Source organism: Cupressus sempervirens, chromosome 8 (genome assembly GCF_028749045.1).
Source record: "Cupressus sempervirens isolate cs-2001-9-10 chromosome 8, ASM2874904v1, whole genome shotgun sequence".
NCBI lineage: Eukaryota > Viridiplantae > Streptophyta > Pinopsida > Cupressales > Cupressaceae > Cupressus > Cupressus sempervirens.
This window is the reverse complement of record NC_143125.1, coordinates 144,764,156-144,784,134: the sequence shown is the minus strand read 5'-3', so window position 1 is coordinate 144,784,134 and position 19,979 is coordinate 144,764,156.

The window sequence follows — 19,979 nt, the reverse complement described above, 5'->3', positions numbered from 1 at the left end:
AAAAATGTTTTGGGTTCAACCTGTGGCCACTACTTGCTATCTAGTTAATAGATCTCCTACATTAGCTCTTTTTGGTAAGACACTCATGGAGGTGTGGTCTAGTAAGAAGCCTTCAATTAGACATCTTCATTTTTTTGGTTGTGAAGCTCATGTACATATTCCAAAGGAGAAAAGATCTAGGTTGGAAAGCAAAGCTATCAAATGTATTTTCATTAGATACGGAGTTCATATGAAAGGATACAAGCTTTGGGACCCTATGACTAGTAAGGTGTTGTATAGCAGAAAGGTTATTTTCAGAGAGCTAACATCTTCTCCTATTGTGCTACACCCAAATGAAAAAGAAAAGAAGAAGGAAGATATTGTTCAATTTCCTCCTACCCCTAAGAAGACTAAATAGAAATACCATGTTGGGTCTAGTGATGAGGAGAGCTCTAGTCGCTCTAACAGTTTAGAAGAAGAGAAAGAACAACCTCAACCTCAGCCCTTGAGGAGATCCATGAGAGTAAGGAAGTAGCTAGAAAGGTTTGGTTATTCTATGTTAGATTCTAGTTGTGCCTTTGCTTTGATTACTAACACTGATGAGCCTAGATCTATGAAAGAGGTTTTGGATATGGAAGATGCAGGTTCCTAGATTGAGGCCATGGATGATGCTTGTACCTTTTCCTAAAGGACAAAAACCTATTGGTAGCAAATGGATGTTCAAGAAGAAATTTTGTGCAAATGGCAATGTTGAAAAGTACAAAGCTAGATTGTTTGCAAAGAGGTATTCATAGATAGAGAGAATAGATTATAGTAAAATATTCTCTCCTATTACAAAGTTGACATCCATTAGATTTATGTTATCTCTTGCTCCATCATATGATTTTGAGAGAGAATAGATGGATGTGAAGACAACTTTCCTTCATGGTGATTTGGAGGAAGAGATTTATATGTCACAGCCTGAGCACTACATTATTAAAGGTAAAGAATCTTTGGTTTGTAGATTAAAGAAGTCTTTGTATGGTTTGAAACAATCTCCTAGGATGTGGTACCTTAAGTTTGATGCCTTTGTGGTGTCAATTGGATTTATAAGATCAAAATTATATCATTGTGTTTATTTCATATTTGAAAATGATCGCCTTCTTATTGTTGCATTATATGTTGATGATATGTTGCTATTTGGGAAGAGTAAGGGTATGATTTCTGATTTTAAATCTTAGTTGTTAGCATAGTTTGAGATGAAAGATCCTTGGGCAAAAAGGTACACCTTGGGTATGGAAATCAGTAGAGATAGGTCTAACAGAAAAAAACAATGAGTCAGAGTAAGTATGTAAAGTCTGTGTTGGAAAGGTTTAGCATGGTAGATTGTAGACCATTGTGTGTTCCTGTTTCTATGGGAACAAAGTTATCTATAGATGATTGTCCAAAATTTCCTAGTGAGGTGGAGAACATGAGTAGAGTACCTTGTGCTAGTGTAGTTGGTAATTGTATGTATGATATGGTTTGTACTAGACCAAAAATTGCCCAAGCAGTGGGAGTTTTGAGCTAGTTTATGGCTAATCCTAGATGGGTACATTGGGATGCAGTTAAGCAAGTATTCAAATATTTGAGGGGTACATTAGATTACTCCATGTGTTATCATGGTAACACTTTTGGAGCTCTACATTTAGTTTGTATTCATGGGTTTGTGGATTTAGATTGGGCAGGTGATATTGATAGTAGGAGATCTACCAATGCTTATGTGTTCACTATGATTGGTGGTGCCATCAGTTGGATGAGTAAGCAACAACCTGTGGTTGCTTTGTCCACTACAAAAGTTGAGTACATGGTTGCTACTCATGCTTGTAAGGAAGCTATTTGGCTTAGGAGGTTATGTTCTAATATTTGTGTTGATGTAGGACAAATTTCTATTTGTTGCGATAGTCAGAGTACTATTTGCCTTGCAAAGAATCCAACTTTCAATGCCAGAACAAAGTACATTGATGTATAGTTTCACATTGTGAGAGATATGGTAGAAGATAGAAAGGTAAATTTGGAAAAGGTAGAAACTATAAAGAATTTTACAGATGCATTGACAAAACCAGTGGGCACAGAGAAGTTCAACTAGTATTCGTAGTCTATGGCCCTTTTGGCCTATAGCGGTTAGTTCTTGTTATGTTCCTATTACTCTTACAAGGTGTTCGACAAGTGGGAGAATGTTAGGAATAAGATGTCTCAACCTTGGATAATTTATGTTTTTATTTTTTTTTTATAAATGTATTTTTTGCAAATAATGTAATTAAGTGTGAGTGTACATGTTTACTTGGCATGTTCATGTGTCACTCCACTTGCATGTGTCAGCATCTTGAATTATGATGGATTCTTATGATGTGTAAGAGCTATCTTTGGAATATTTAATTGTGTGTAAGGAGATCATGACTAAAAATGGTTATGACAGATTCTTATGACGCATAGGAGCTATCTTTGGAAGACTTAATTGTGTGTAAGGAAATCATGACTAAAACGATTATGACAGATTCCTATGATGTGTAAGAGATATCTTTAGAAGATGCCCTAATAATGGAAAGCACATTATATAAGCACTTTGAGGGCTGTAGATATTTAGGGGAGTGTGTGTGAGTAGTGTATTGTTGGTTTCTATTGGATAAGTCTTCCATGTCCTAAAAGAGCTTGCACTGTAAGTGTGTTGTAACCTTTGAGTTGAAGATAATATATTATGTAGGTTTTGGAGGGGTGGGGTTGTTTTACCAAAAGGCTTTTCCCCACCGGTATATCTTTGTGTTTATGTGTTATTATTTGTCTATCTATTTTCTATATTCATGGTTGATTACAATATTATTGTTTTATTGAAAGTGAATCTAAAATTGTAAGGATTTAATAGGAATTTGCACAATACTTTCGTTAAGGTATTAGTGTAGGAAGTTGTTTCTGCACCTGAGTTTCCTTACACATCATTGCTCAAACTTTCATTCTTAGAATATTTTGGAATCCATTGTTGTCTCATCTTCTTTCTAATGTTATCAACCTTGGCTTTCTTTTCATCTTCAATTCTTCTTATATTCATCTAGTTCTTGACAAGATGACCAAGTTTTATACAAATGAAACATCTTTTGGCATTGTCTCTTGTACTCATGTGATGTTTAACACAATTCATTCCAATGTATCCAAATTCTCCATGGTAATTACATCTACACCAAGTGTTATAGTCCCAACCAAATATAGCTTTTACAACCTATTCTGCTAGGTTCAATATCTTAGTTTTGAATTCTGAATATTTGTGCCCATGCTTCTTAGATTTGTGACATTTTCTTTCAAATTTAAGTTTCTCTTTGCATTCATTAGCTCTATGACCATGTTGATTGCAATTGTAAAATTTTCCATTGAATTTATCTTTCACATTGTTCCAACATTTTTTTTATGTATGGCCTATCTTACCACAGTGACTACAACTAGGTCTTTGATTATTTTGAGCTCCTTGCTTGGATGATTCACCTTCTTCTATATATCCAATTCTTACTTTTCCTTTTTGTTTGTAATGGCTTTTCTCATTCAATTAATCCATGTCTACTTGAGATTTCATCATCCTCTCACTGATTTTCTTTTCATTGTTTAGGTCATTTAGAAATATTTCATTTTTTGATCTTAGATTCATCATTTCTTCATTTTCTTTGGTGAGTTGATTAATGAAGTCTGCCTATTGAAGGGATAGGTGTTAAATTTCATTGTTCTTTCCTTCTATCTCTTCTTTTATCTTATTTTTCTCTTAAATGACTTCACACAATCTTACTGACTAAATTTCTTGCTCTCTTCTTAGTTTTCTTACTTCTTCTTGAAGGTTGCCATTTTTCTCTAATAGTTCTTTGATTCTTCATTGGCTTCATCTAAATTTTTTGAATGGATGTCTTTAATTCTTTCTTCAATGTAGAGTTTATCATTCATTTGGATTGCAAGATCTTTTCTTCTTTTTAGGGATTGAGAGAGTTCTTCCTTTGCTTTCTTGAGTTGTCCAATAGCCAATTCCAAATCTAGATTCTCATTGTCAATAGCCTTATCAAGTTTGAATACCTCCATAGCCTTTGATGTTTGCTCAAGCTTTTAAACTTTTTTCCTAAGAACCACAATTCTCTAATACCAATTGTTGGAAATATATGTGATAAGATAAGTTACTGAGAGGGGAGGGATGAATTAGTAACCTATAAAACTTAATCCTTTAAATTAGCAATTAATCCTTCATGTATATTCTAATCTAATTGCATGCATGGAAAACTAAAAGCATTAAAACATCTGTAACACATTTGACACACATTATGGTGACCTAGAGATCTTGCAAATAGAAAGTAAAATTAGGGTGGGGATAATACCCACAAGCTTTAGTATTGCAATATAAATTTGGTCTATTAAGGCTTACAATGATCACTTCTAATGATTTGCCTTTTTAGGATCAATAAGGACTGCTAAGTCCACCTTGCAAAAGGATTTACAAACATACAATGAAGTATGCACTTGGTAGAGAGATTTTAAAAAGATTGTTAAGTCTACCTTGTGAAAGGATTTAACTAATCCACCTATTAGGATGAAACAATGGTTGATCTCTGATCTACAACTTGGTTTTCTGAGTGAGATCCCTTTGAGTGTAATGATCACCTTGTTGTGATGGATAAATTTTTGCTTCTCCTTATACTATTGTATCCTTTTTACTTTTTACTTTGCACTTTTTCTCTACTTGTTACATTACTTCCATAATATATCACATCATTCCATACATTTGGACATGATACAATAAATTACATATATACCAATCCAAATTACAATTCAACAAAGTTTGTTACAAAAAAAAGTTTACACAAAATACACAAAGTCATCCCAACTGCAAGAACTTAGGTTTTGAAGACTAGCATGGTGGGGTACTGATACTCGGTATCTTCTATCACTACTTGGCATTTCCATGCATTTGGTAGAAATAGAAGCTCGGTCCATACTAGTCACTTGCAAGTAGTCTAAACTAGGTCTTCATTGGTGACTTGGCAAATACTATGAAACTCAGCATATAAATTGAATCACTTGATTCATAGTGCATAGCTTAGTCATTGCTAACATAATGAGCTTGGTATAAACTGAATCACTTGGTTAACACTAGATTCACATCACTACAATTGTGAACTCAGTAAGCACTAATGAACTTGGTTTGCACTAAGGAACTCAACATACACTGAGATGCTTGATTTACACTATTGATTATGAACTTGGTAGAAACTATTAGGTGCAAACTGAATAATATTCCTTGAACTTGGTAGCAACTGTAGAACTTGGTAAAGCCTAAAATGCTTGCTTAACATTGTTAACTATACAATAAGCTTGGTAGTTACTATCTATCTAAATAAGTGTGTGTCACTAATAACAAAAATTACTATAAAATCAAAAAATATTACCTCCTTAAAAGACAATTATGGTTTACCCAACATGGAAGCTATGTTGCAATAGGTTACTAGCTCTAAGTTAATGTCTATGATGGATAGATTCTCTAGGTACAACCAAGTACTCGTTAGTGAAGAAGAATAACTCAAGATGGTTTTTACCACACCATGGGGAACATATATGTATGTTAAAGTGCCCTTTGGCCTAATTAATGTAGGGGACACTTTCCAAAGAGCCATGGATGTTGCCTTTGTATAATGCATATACAAATTCATGGTTGTTTACCAAGATGATCTAACAGCCTATTCCAAGAAAGTAGAGGATCGTTGCATACATTTGGAGAAAATATTTTTAAAAGCTTTAGAGTATGGATTTTCCTTGAATACAAGTAAATGTTTATTTGGAGTCATAGAGGGGAAGCTTCTAGGCCATATAGTGTCTAAGGATGGAGTCAAGATTGATCCAAAAAGGTTTGTATCCATAGATAAAGTTCCAAAACCAAAGAATGTCAAAGGTATCCAATCTTTCTTTGGCCAAGTGAAATTCTTAAGAAGAGTTATAACCAACTTTGTCAAGATTAGTAGAAAAATATCTAGGATGCCTAATAATGGGGTAACAATTAGCTTGGAAGGTGAACCATCAATGGCATTTCAAGAAATAAAAGATGCAATAAAGAATGCCCCTATACTTAGGACTCTAGATTACACCAATCCAATGCAAATATTTTCATTTGCATCTTTCCACACCATTGTAGCATTCTTTCTCTAGAAGAATGAAGAGGGTTTTGAACATCCAATTGTATTTTTAAGAAAATCATTGCAAGTTATAGAGATACAATATGACATAAATTAGAAGAAAACATATGCTCTTGTAAAAGTGGTCAAAGCTTTCAGATGCTATCTGGTTGGTGCAAAGGTTTTAGCATTTTTTCCTAGTGCTATTGTGAAAGATATTTTTTCAAGAAAGAAGTATCTGGTAGATGTACATGGATTAATTGGATTCAAGAGTTTAACATAGATATACAAATTATAAAACTAGTAAGAGGCTAGGGGTTAGCAAAGTTGATGGCTCAATCTAACTGGGATTCGAATCAAATAAACCTTGTTGATAAATACCACCAATCTTATACATGTGATATAGATAACTCTCAATGGTATAAAAATATCATCTACTATTTACAAAACATGGAAGCTCTACCCAACTTGACTAATATTGAAAAAATATTTCTAAAGTTGCAAGAAATAAAATATATTATCATTTGGGCAATAGTAAATTTGGACCTATTTTTTGATGAGGGTTGGTTGATTCTTTGACAAGAAATGTTCCAAACATTCCATCATTATAATTTTGTCAAAATTTCAATGAAAGCCATGGATTTCTATTTATCAAGGCACAACCCTATTGAAAATGAGCCCAATCTTTATCTAGAGATAGCATCATACCATAATTTAAAAAGGTCAAAACTTTGACAATTAGAAGTCATTATCAATGAGCTTTCCATACCATCAATTGTAGGCCTTGTTAAAAAATTGAAAAAAAATCATCAAAATCCTATGAGATTTTGGTGATATTTCTATGTCATCAATGATAACTACCATCGATAGATCAACTACTAGTCATTGAAACATTGATGATAGCCCTACTTTATTAGAAAAAATCGAAAGAATACTATTTTTTTGGGTGATCCAAGGTAATTGGCGATTGTCATGTTGGTAGCATTAGGAGTGTAAGAATCCCTTTTCTTTGTGGATCCAAGTTAAGGCAATTGTGGGGAGTAAGTGTCCCTATTAATTGGGATAAATTTAGTGGAGTGTATTCACCAAATGGAAAATTTCACTCATCGAGGACCTTGAATTTGGCCAAAAAAAATTGCACTTTTGAGGTGGCCATGTTGCCCACTCTTTACGAAATTTGGGTCCCATGCTTAGGCCTTTTATGTTAGTGATGACTTCGTCAACATAATATAATCTTTCCACATCATAAATTAAATATTTTTGCCTACTATTATTTATTTTTTGTTGAGGTGACTACCATTACATATATGTCTCACTATGTAATATAAAAATTTAAACAGAATTGAATTGCAATATAAAAAATTAAGCACCACATAAAAGATGAGGAGAAGAACACTTGACTAGAAAAAAATTAACTAATTTTGTTCATTTAATACATTTTAGGACACATGTATACATAGGGATATATTGCTTTGAAGATGTCAATATTTCCAATTTCCATGGTGGTAGCCACCTCATACTAGTGCACCAAAAAATGCAAAAGACTCTTTAACAAAAATAGTATCTAAAATATCCTTCAGGTTTTGTAACACAAAATATCATCATCTCACATTTGATGGTGACTCCATATCACTACCAAAAACTCCCATTGAACCAAGCTACCATGTCACACATGGTATTGTGATATCAATCTTCTAAATGAAAATCATTTATCTCTACACACATAATTGATATGTCAGTAACATTGAGTGAAAGTATTAAGATTTAAAACCACCAACAAAAAAAAGAAACCACTTCTATTATACCACATCATCACTTTCAAAAGTCCAAAATATTCAAAAATAGGCCAGATAGAAAAAATTTCCCCATATGTCTTCCACAAATAATACATAGCTCATAAATAAAAACATCTAAATCTTCCACCATGACTACAAATAATAAGAACATGTATTCTCCTCTATTTGATAAAAAAATCAACAAACTATGTGACAAAACCAAGACACTAGTTTGGGCATGAAATTTAGTTTTGATGTCATTTTGGTGTGCATGTTGTGAAAGATAATATTATTATCAACAATTAAACACAAGGTTATATTAAGGTGGGACTGACTATCATATCCGCTATATGTCATTTTGTTGTTATCCATAGTATTCATAAACTCAATCTCCCTTTGAAGTCATTTCCAAGTGATGGAGAATGACCCTCCACACCTTTTAAATAACCAAGACAATGATCCTTTAATAGATTCTTTCCTATCTCAATGAATTAGTATCTACTTATTGTGACTATGATTGTATTGAAGATAGTTGTAAGCAATAACATTCGGTCAGGAATTTGTATTAGCAAAAAAAACTTTTCCTTACATTGTAAAATGAATTGCTAGGCCCATTATAATTCAATTCAACCATTGTGTAAATTTGGAAACATAAACATATCACCAATCAATCTAGACCAAGAGGACTTGTAACACTTTGAAAATATTACCAACAATCACACTAAGGAATAATAGAACTTTTATTAGACAAATCCATGTGTTGTAAAATAAAAATCATTTGATTGGAAAAATATATTTGTAAACCCTCATGGTTAAGGATTTTGAAACTTTTTGCTCATTTATCCAACTTGGACCATTTGAAAATTTTTATTATATTTATATTTTAGTAGCATTTTGAAGACTCTTTAAAATGCATTTGTCTTTAGATCTAAAATTTTTGTCTTTAACAAATTCATATTGAAGATTTCAATGATACAAGGGGTTTGAATAGGACTAAGGAAAGTAACCTTCATTTCTTAGTTAGTGCCAACTTCAATAGTGAAAGGTGAGTAGACATCATATAGGAAATCAAAGTGCCTTTGTGGGAACCTCAACCTCATCTACTATTGTATCATGCAAAGATGAACTCAATCTACCCAATGTTGCACAAGAAAATCTACCTTGTGTGACTTCTAGTGCTTAACCCTTTCTCCCTCTCTTTCTCGCGTGTAGCTAGCAAAGACAAAATAAAATGAAATTACATTCACTATTTTTTTTAATATCCCATGTTCATCAAAATTTTGACATTTAACTTTTCAAAGGTCAAAATTTCAACCTTTTTGGGACATATACAAAAAAATTAAAAATCATAAGCCAAAATGGCCTTTGGTCAAAAATAAGGGAAAACATACTATTGGGGGGAGGCTTTGGTGGAGAAAATTAAAAGGAGTACTATTCAAATGTGTTAATCATGAAGAATCAACTAAAATACTTATTGAGATGCATTCAGGAGTATGTGGTGGTCATTATATAGTTAAGATAACAACCTACAATGTGATGAGAGTTGGTTTTTGGTAGTGAAGCTTCTTCAAGGAAATTCATTGTTTGGTTAAAAAATATGATCCTTTTAAGAGGTTCACTAGTAGACTGAAATTTTTTGGAAACAACCCTTTAAATCTAGTAGAAGTTCAATCACATTTCTAGCATTGGGGAATGGATTTCATAGGAGATATAACAATAAGTCTAGCATTGGGTATTCATGGATTGTTGTAGCAACTGACTATTTCACAAAATGGGTAGAAGCCATTCACACTTGTTGTGACTATGATTGTATTGAATATATTTGTAAGCAAAAACCTTAGATAAGGAATTTGTATCAGCAATAAAAAATTTTCCCTACATTGTAAAATGAAACACTAGGCCTAGTACAATTCAATTCAACCATTGACTAAATTATGGAAATATAAACTGATCACCAATCAATCATGACCAAGAGGACTTGTTACACTTTGAAAAATATTACCAAAAATCATGCTAGGGCATAATAAAACTTTTACTAGATAGATCCATGTGCTATATAAAAATAATAATTTGATTGAAGAAATGCATTTGTAAACCCTCATGGTTAAGGTTTTTAATTTTTCTTTTCATTTATCCAACTTGGACCATTTGAAAATTTTCATCATTCCAATTTTAGTAGCATTTTGAAGACTCTTTTAAATGCATTTGGATTTAGATCTAAAATTTATGTCTTTAATGAATTTAGATTATAGATTTCAATGTTTCAAGAGGTTTGAATAGGATTAAGGAAACTAACTTTCATTGCTTAGTCATTCCCAGCTTCAGTAGTGAATGGTGAGCAAGCCTCATAAGGGAAATGAAAGAATCTTTATGGGAACCTCAACCTTGTCAACTTTTGTATTAGGCAAAGATGAACCTAGTCTACTTGATGTTGCACAAGAAAATCTAGCTCTTGTTGCTTCTAGTGCTTAACCATTTCTCCTACTCCTACCCATGTGTAGCTAGCAAAGAAAAATGAAATAAAATAAGATTCACTTTTTTTTGTATCCTATGGTGGTCAAAATTTCAACATTAAACTTTACAAAAGTCAAAAATTTGACCTTTTCAGGACATATACCAAAAAAAAAAAAATACTAGATGTGGATGTCTAGAAAGAATTGTAACTAATAATCCCATGTACTTTAGATCAGATGAATTCATGCAATTCTATGATAAATATGGCATCACAAGGTCAAAATCATCTCTATATCATCCACAACAAAATGGGAAAGATGAATCTACCAATAAAAGTATGTTGAATATTATCAAAAGAACTTTGGATGAAACTAAAAGAGCATGGGATTCTAAATTACCTCTAGCAGTTTGGGTTGACAAAGTAACAATCAAGAAAGAAATAGGTGTGTCACCTTTTGATTTGGTATATGAGATTCAAGAAAAAATTCCTTAGAAAAACCTATTTGGTTTATATAATTATGCCCAAAAATATGATGAAGATGTCATAGATGATATGAAAGAAAGAAAGAATGAACTTGTTGGGTTGAGTGAACACAGAAGAGAAGCCTCTTCCAAAAATTCTAAGTTGTAATTTTAGATGAAATTATTGTTAAATAAGAAGGTTATAGATAGAAAATTTGAGCCTGAAGACCTAGTATTAATTTGGAATACAAGAATTGAAGATAGAGGAAAACATGATAAGTTTGACCCTTTATAGCTTGGCATGTACTTGATAGACTCCAAATGGGGTGAAGATTCATGTATCCTAAAAGGACTTAGTGGAGATATTCTAGAACTGGCAGTTCATGGAGAGTTCTTGAAAAGGTAATTCTCCTAAGAAGTATTTTTCTCTTCAATGAGAAATAGTTAGGGCTTGTATGTATGTTGTTTTTTGTATATAGGTGTAATTTTTCCCTATCATGTGAGTATTGCTCTATGTTCTATTGTCCACTGTGTGGTATGCTTCTTCTAGATTTTTTGATCCCAAATATGAATATAGATTATTCATCACCCCAGACAAAGCCACTGTTAGCCCCCTTTTTAAGCCTAATTGTTTCAAAGTGTTTTGGAATATTTTTTAATTTCAATGGTCGTATCCTTTTGAATAGGGAAGGAAGCATAAAAGAAACCCTAAACGCAATGTGAATGTTTTAAAAACCCTCATATTATTTTGAATATTTTGATAGGGTTGTTTCCTTGATAGGTATTATTTTTCAAAGAATAGGGTCTATACTTTTAATTTTTTGGTTTTACTCTACCCGTGGTTGCACCCTAGTTAGTTCACTTTCTAAGTAAACATGTTTGGTTAGCCTAAGTGATGATCTATTCTCAGTAACCATAAATCTATCTTCGACCTATGACTCTTTCTTTGTCATTTTTTGAAGGTTTTCTCTCTTTATTTTGTGACAATATGAGGTTCTAACACCTATTTGGTGGGACCAACAGAATGCACTAATCCTCATGATTAATCTTAGCCCTCAGATATTATGAAGATCAACACCTATCACTTTGTCATTAAATTTTTTTTTCATACTTTAACAACTATGACATATTGACATGTATAAAATGTGGACCCATAGAGGACTCTCAGGATGTTTCATCATCATATTCCAATTATCATTCTATGATTAGTTTTAAAATTAGGCCAAGCATATTTCTTGGTAATTTCATTATCATTTATCAAATTGAAGATCAAAGGATAGTGTGTTTTCTTTATTGGTAAGTGCTCAAGCTTTAAGAAATGTGATAATATGAGAGGTTGCCACATGTTCCTATGGGTCCCAAAAGGATGGAGAAGTATGCAACATTTTCTAATGTTGATCAGAAACAAGATCAACTATCATTTCATTTTCATGACTTCAAGTTGCATGATGTTTAAAAGGTGTGACAAAGTGAGCTTTTGACACGTGTCTGATGGGACCACCTAAGTTTAATAATATTGATATAGAACACCATCCGTCAAATCAAAAAGGGAACTATGGTAGTTGCTAAATTGCTAAAGGAAAGTGAAAGGTATTTAATGGAAGTGATTATGTGACATGATGACACATGGACATGATGGAACCAAGTGTATTACAAGATTCAAGAACCAAGTGTATTATAAGATTCAAGAGAAATGATGTCATCATAAACCACCAGGTGGCACATCCTAATTTGCTTTCAATTCACTGCATTCAGTATTAAGGTGTTGTTCCCAACCATTAGATCAAAGAATGATTGATGAATGTCACCATGTCACTATGAAGATATGCTCGAGTTTTAAGACTTGTGACAAAAAGAGTAAATGCCATGTGTCCCTATGGGCCATAATTATGACATATCAACAAGCAAAAATCATAAACATCCAATATCCAATAGATAAAAGGATGTTTCATACTCACAAAAGAAACACAGAGGGTGATTAACCAAAGTGAAAATGTGATAAAGTGACATGTACCCTTAGTGGGCCTATGTTCTTAAAAAAATACTACGAAGCTACAAATAATTTCATGATCATTCAATCAATAGATGATCAATGGTGGTCACTATTTTGCTAATTCAAAATGTGCAAGATTTAGCAAAAGTGCCAAAGCAAGGATCTACCATGTGTCCCACTAGATGAAAAGATGATGCAGTACCAAATTTGAATCACGACCATTAGATTCCTTTCAGATCAACAACCAATTTTCAAATTTTATTGTGTTGCATGCACATTTTGACTGTAGAAGACATTAATAGTGAATCAAGATACCCATGTGCGAATTTATTTAGCACAAAGTATGTAGTTTATTACACATTTGGCACAACATAATATAGAGCAAACAAAGCTTGAATTCCTGAATTTTCAAATTGCAAGTGTTGTGACTAAAGTGACTTTTGTCGTCATCAAAATTGTGCAAGGAACATTGGTAGGTACTTGAATATTATTGTAGAGGAATTTTCTATTAAAATTTTCTAAGAAGATAAAATGTCTACACAGAGGGATTTCTCTAGAAAAACAAATTAATAACATCAAAATGTTCTTGATGATTTTCATAAACAACTGCCTATCTCTACAAATATAACTACAAAAGGAAAGGAATTGATCCCAAAAAGCCTTAGGCTAAAAATTGAGGAAGGTTTCTACAATATATGCAATTGGTTAAGAGATGTAGAGATATCTACAGGAGAGTTAGAATTGTTCAATAGATGGTTCTCGTAGAGAAACCATGATACACCACTCAACAACATTTGGGAAATTGATCGTGATAGGCATTTTTATGCATGTTGATCTATTGACCACAATGGATGACCTCATTTTGTGGATAGTAAAGAACCACTCTGGGTATAATTGTTTTAAGATCATAGAAGAAGAGATTAGATAAGTTTTTGTGTTGAACCCCAATACAGCTCTACATGAGAAGATTGACCTTGATGATTTGTAGGACAAGTATGATGCATAAAGGATATACTTGCAATCAGGGCCTCTACAAGAGAAATTTTTTCAGGTAGCCCACCTAACCTTGGTAACACCCTCTACCCCCAAGCCTCTCTTGATAAAATATTTCAACCCTAGGGAACATGCTTTATATGTTTCCCATTATAAAAATAATTGCATGGATGAGTGAGAACATGTCCCAACACCTCTAGTTTTCACAATAGCATAAATATTGTAATATGGAATGAGTTCCATATTTGATTTTTCTTCCCATTTAGTTAAGGAGATGTACAATGGTTTGATTGGCATTTACAAAGGTAAAGTAGACAAACCTTTTGGTTGGTACTCTTTTCTCATGTACATGTGTTTGTTCAAAGGTGTTTCTATCTATGGAAAAGATATAAAACTAGAATAAGAAAGAGATGGAGAGAAATAGCCAATCCAATTATGGATCTTGAACATGACAAGAGAAGTTTATGATGCTAGTTTTGTCAAATTTGATAGATATGTTGCATTAAAGATGAGGGAATTTTTAGTACAAGACACCCCTTGAATTCCTAAACCCTTATTAGAGCTTATCAGACCTAAAGATGATGCTAAAGGTCAGTCATAATTGGAGAGATATCATCCCATATTCTGTCTCCACCATTTTCAGAGTGTACAAGTTCCAAGGGAAGCCCTGTGCCCTACCCTACCAAGTACCCTTAAAGGTAGGAGTTTTTTTATATTTATGACAAATTGGAGGGTTTGAAGAGAGAGAAATTGTGGGAAGATCAAGGGAGACAATTTTTTCAAATTTCACAATTGCCCATAATTTTGGGATAACCGAGGGAGGATGGAGACACTTGAGTTAGTTCCTAGCTGATAAGTATCAAATGGCATAATCTTATCCTATATTGATAGATTCAAAAGGATTTTATGAAATATTCATAGAAAGAACAAAAGCTAAAACTTATAATTGCATGTTTATTTTCCTAAGGATATAATTAGAAATGATTTCTCTTTACAAGAACAAGAGGTAAAGAAAGAAAAATGAAGATTTTTTAGTAGAGTTATTGATTTTATTCATGCATTAGATAGTATATATGATCCTTTGGGTGACATAATTTTTTTTTGGAAATAAAGTAAATAAGTTAATGGCACATTTTGCTGAAATTATGCAAATCTTGAATGAAAAAAAGGAGATATCAACAAAGGCATATTCTAACAAGGCCAAAGAGGAAAAAAGAATATTAATAAGTAGAATTTTCATTAGTCTAGGACAATACACCCTCTAGAGAAAGGTTGTATATATAGTTTCTAGGAATGTAGAGGCATATCTTGTGCCAATTTATCAAAGGTAGCATTCAGAGAGCTTGTCTTTAGAGCCAACAACCAAGAAGAAATTATTAGAAAAGGGATCTTCATTGAAGATAGAGGAATACTCTCCCTCTCAAATCCCCATACATTTCAATGATGAAGACTTCTTGAGGGATAAATTGAAACAAATGGGAGGCCATGACAATGTCTTAATAACAATGTCAGAAATTGATGAGGGGTGCCTCAAGAACCTCCAATGCCACTATGGTACCTTATAGTGGAAGATTATAAGGGGAAAGAGATGGATCCTATCATAGATTGGGCTATCATAAAATTTGTGATAGATGATGATTTTTTTAAATCTAGGGCCTTCATTCAATTTTTGTGGAGAACCAATATTTCCAAATTTGAGGCAAAATATAAAAAGATAAAGTGAGAGTAACCTAATTGACATGACTCTGAGATTGAAGAAGAGATTAAAGTTGAGATAATGCACAATTTTGATTAGATAAACCCTAAGGGATGGAGACAATTACTCAAGGATGCATGTGTTCTTATATTTCTTGAATGAGACATTGCTAATGTAATGATCTTTGATGCTATTAGAAAAGAAAAGGATACCAAATTTAATACTAAAGAAGAAGTCAAGGAAGCTCATAGAGGGCTAAAATATAGTAAGGATCACAAATTCATGGTTATGTGGTCAATTCAAAGAAAGGATGATTCCAAATTTCAAGAAATTTTAGATGCTAAACATATAGGAAGCATGGGTGTGTATCAAGTGGTAGATGTGTTAGAAATAGATAAAACTAAGAGGGGGGTGAACCAGTATTCTACAAACTTTTTCCCACAACTAAATATCATTAATTACTTTATAACTTTCATATGAAAGTAAACCAACAACATTGAATAGTAAATATAACCATACACATAGAGAATATTTAACACCATTATTTGTTAACCAAGGAAACCTAGGCCAAGGGAAAACCCTAGTGGGGATGATAGCCATAAGATGATTCACCAAACGAAAGGATCATGTTGAGGATATTGACCCTGTTAGGAGTCTATGAAGTACATATAGTGTCTTGAGTCCTTGCTAGAGGAATAGGCCTTATTTAGAGGCCTCAACCCTATTAAGAGTTGCTTCAACCCTGTTAGGAGTTGGTAGATCAAATATAATGTATGAAAGAAGAGCCCACTGCCCTAATATGGAATTATACAATAAAGTTCTTCACAAGAATAGATATACATACAATACTTTTTCACTATTGTAATTTCCACTTTATCTGATCATACATTAGATCTCACATCACATATGGCTCATATATCTTTCAAGTTGTCTATACAATATTTCATATGCCATATATCTCACACATATATCACACATCGCATACTTTATCTGCACAAGATAAGATCTTTACTTATACCTTGCACAATAGTGAAAACTCTACTTAGTTGGTCTTAATGTCTTCACACTTGATATAATATAAAATAAGTTATGGATTTATATCCAAAATTTTGGCTCATTATGACTTAGTAATTATTTTTTTACCAAAATAATTCCTTAAGTTGTACAAATCAATTCTCTACTATGCTTTGTTTAGCTCTGTCAAATACCCATACTAGTATTTCAACTATAAATTATGTCATACTATTCATAAACATTTTTCACAATTAACCATTTCAACATGAAATTTTTATAAATCAATCCTAAACTATGCATAATATTATTTGAAGTGTGTCATCCGTACATATCATATATGTCTCAATGTTGTTGCAAACTATCTAACACTTACACAATTTTCTAACTATAAATGCATAAATAAAATGGTGAATATATGTTTCCATAAATGACAACAATCAAGACACCTTACTAACCATATTGCCAAAAATCTCTCCCTTTGGCATTGATGGCAACATTTGGGAAAATTGGCTAAGTCCCAAAATGATTTCATACGAAAATAAAACAAATAAAAGTAACTACACAAAACTACGTTAAAAACATAACAATTTTATTTATGTTTTGATGGATCATTTTATTCCTTATCACTCCTTACATAATTATACTCCCTCTTACATATAAATATAAAATTCCTCCTTAGTAAATACAATCAAAAAAATTTCCTTACATATTAATACTCTCCCTTTGACATCAATGGAAAAGGTGTCAAAACTATATACAAAAATTGGGTGGTCTGCTACTGATCAACTTAATATTTTGGAAAAGTAGTCTGAATATACAAGTTTTAGTCTCTTCACTTCCTTCTTCCAATTCTCCTTCACTATATTAGAAATAATGATTAGTGTACATAATTCATAGGATGCCACTTCAACTACACTCAAGTCATTATAAGCAAACTTATCATGGGAAGTCTTTGTTGTAGGACATTCCTCCAGTTACTTCTACAAAATGTTGATCTTAGGTGACAAGATTTCTTTAAGAGTAGAGAACCTATTTACAACATTTTCTTTATAAAAATCCAAACCTTTGTTCACATTATGAATCTTCTCCAGTTCTATTCTACAATCTTCAATGCTAGCCTCAGGGAGTTGTATATTTACAGTGAGTGTGTCAATATCACTCAACTGACCCTTTATTTGATTCTCAAAATGTTCTAGGTACTTGTATGATAGTGGAACTATCCATACAAATTATTACCTTCATCAATGTGTTTTCTTAACTCCTTGATGCATACATCAAGTGCCCTTAAATCATTCCTTGGATTTATGAACTTTGTATCAAAAAGTGTTGCATCATGCTTTGTTTGTACTTGTGTTGAAGCTACCTCAGATAATGTTGTGAATCCCTCATCAAAGGTCTTCACCAATTCTTTGGCCTTTGACTACAAGTTTGGACTAATAATAGTTGTAGTAACTATTTTCTATATCTACTCCAAGACTTTGTTCATATATGATTGAAAATATTATTTGAGTGAAAAAAATTTTGAAGAAGTGTTTCAATCATTGTTTTGCCATTGATGTCAAACCTTCTACATGTTGGTAAGATAATTGCTTATATTTTTCAAGCACTATCACTTAGTTGATTGATGAGGAGAATTTGATCAAGATGTAACAAAAGTACCTAGAGGAAAGGTTGAGTTATGATTATGTATTGAATTGCAAGAATCGGTTAAGACAGTGATAACATAATGTATTGATGATCTACTTGAGGTTACAAAATGATTGGCTACACTTAGAAAGTTTAGAAGAATATGTTTGAACAAAGTTCATTTGTTAAGCTTGACCAAGTTGATAGAAGGTACTGAGAAAAGTTAGTGCAAGCCAAGCAAAATTTTAGTTGGAGCCGAGTGAAAGCAATTTCTAGTGGATGTGAAGTAAGTTAGTAGATGTCAAGTGATTTTTAGTTGATGTTGAGCGCCAGTAAAACCCAATTGATGTTGAGTGATTTTATAGTAGATGTTGAGTAACACTGTATATGTCGAGCATACGTAAATTGATAATGTCGAGTTGTTGCATTATGAAAAAGACCAAAGATCTTCCAATTAAAAGCTGACAAGTTTGTTTTCTTGGAACTTGTGAATCAGGAGGAAGTTAAGATTAATGAGCTAGAGGCAAAAAATCTTATGTAAACTATTTTGGAGGTGAATTCAAATGGATTCTATGAGAAGTTTCTAGAGAAGACAAGATATGGGGTAGATAGATTGTATCCTACCTAATATATCAAAAACTCTAATTTTTGGTGATGGATAATGAGCGAGAAAAGAGTTATAATTTCCTATATGTAAGGTTGTATGGTCATGAAGAAAAGAGGTAAGAGAGTTTTGGATGTGAAAATCTAACAAGGAGAAGGAAGAGGGTTTGCTTCATCTAGTGACCCAAGAGAAGAAGTTTTTAATGGAAAACTAAGCAAGAAGGCTTAAAGAGGATGAATGCTTAAAGGGTGAACAAGTTGTCAAAGCTGCGAAGATTGGAAGCCAAGTAGATTTGAGGACTAAATAGTGATCTATAATCTACAAGTAAGGTTCTAAGTTGTATTAGATCAAATCTCTACTATTACTTTCTAAAAATTGTGTTAGCATAGGGTAAATCCTTTGGAGAAAGGTTGACTTAATAGTCATTAGAAAATCCTTTAATAGGGTGGCATTCCAATTGAATGGCCTAAAGTCCTCTAACAAGGCTCACTTTTAATAGGGTAATTGAAATCCCTTAACTAGGTCACATTTAATAGTCTATGTTATAACCTTTAAAAAGGTTGGCCTTTAACATGGCATCACTTTAGAAGAGTGAAAAAGGAGTAGCATGTTACTGGTGGTTTTTTCCAAATTGGGTTTCCACATTAAAGCATTGTGTCAAATGTGTTGATGGATATGTTATGTTTTATGCTTTACATTTTTGCATGTTGTTTTAACAGTGACATATCAATTTTTGTTAACACACAATGAATGCATGCATGGTTAAGAATGTTTTATGGGTTCACTAAATTGTGAAAAAAATTATTTGTACATCTAGACCTTGGATAACTAATTCACCCCCCCAGTTATTCTAAAAAAAATTCCAAAAATTGGTATCAAAGTGCAGTTGCTTAAGAGAATTAGTTTTAAGGTACTAAAAGCGTAAAGATCAAGATGTCAAAAGGAGAGGTATCCAAGCTCAACAAAGATAATTTTCCTAAATGGTAAAGTTTGATGAAGCTCCATCTTGGAGGACTTGGAGACTATGCACAATCTTGCATTTCAGTAGAACATGTTGATCCAGCAGGAGTCCTAACTACTAAAGAGTTGAAGAAAAAGAAAGAACACAATCAGGCAATTTTGGAGATTGCATCTGCCCTAAGCGTTGTTGAATTTGATGATATAAAAGCCTTAAGAATGTAAAGTAGATGTGGGATGCCCTAGACACCATCTATGAAGGAGATAAAAATGTTCA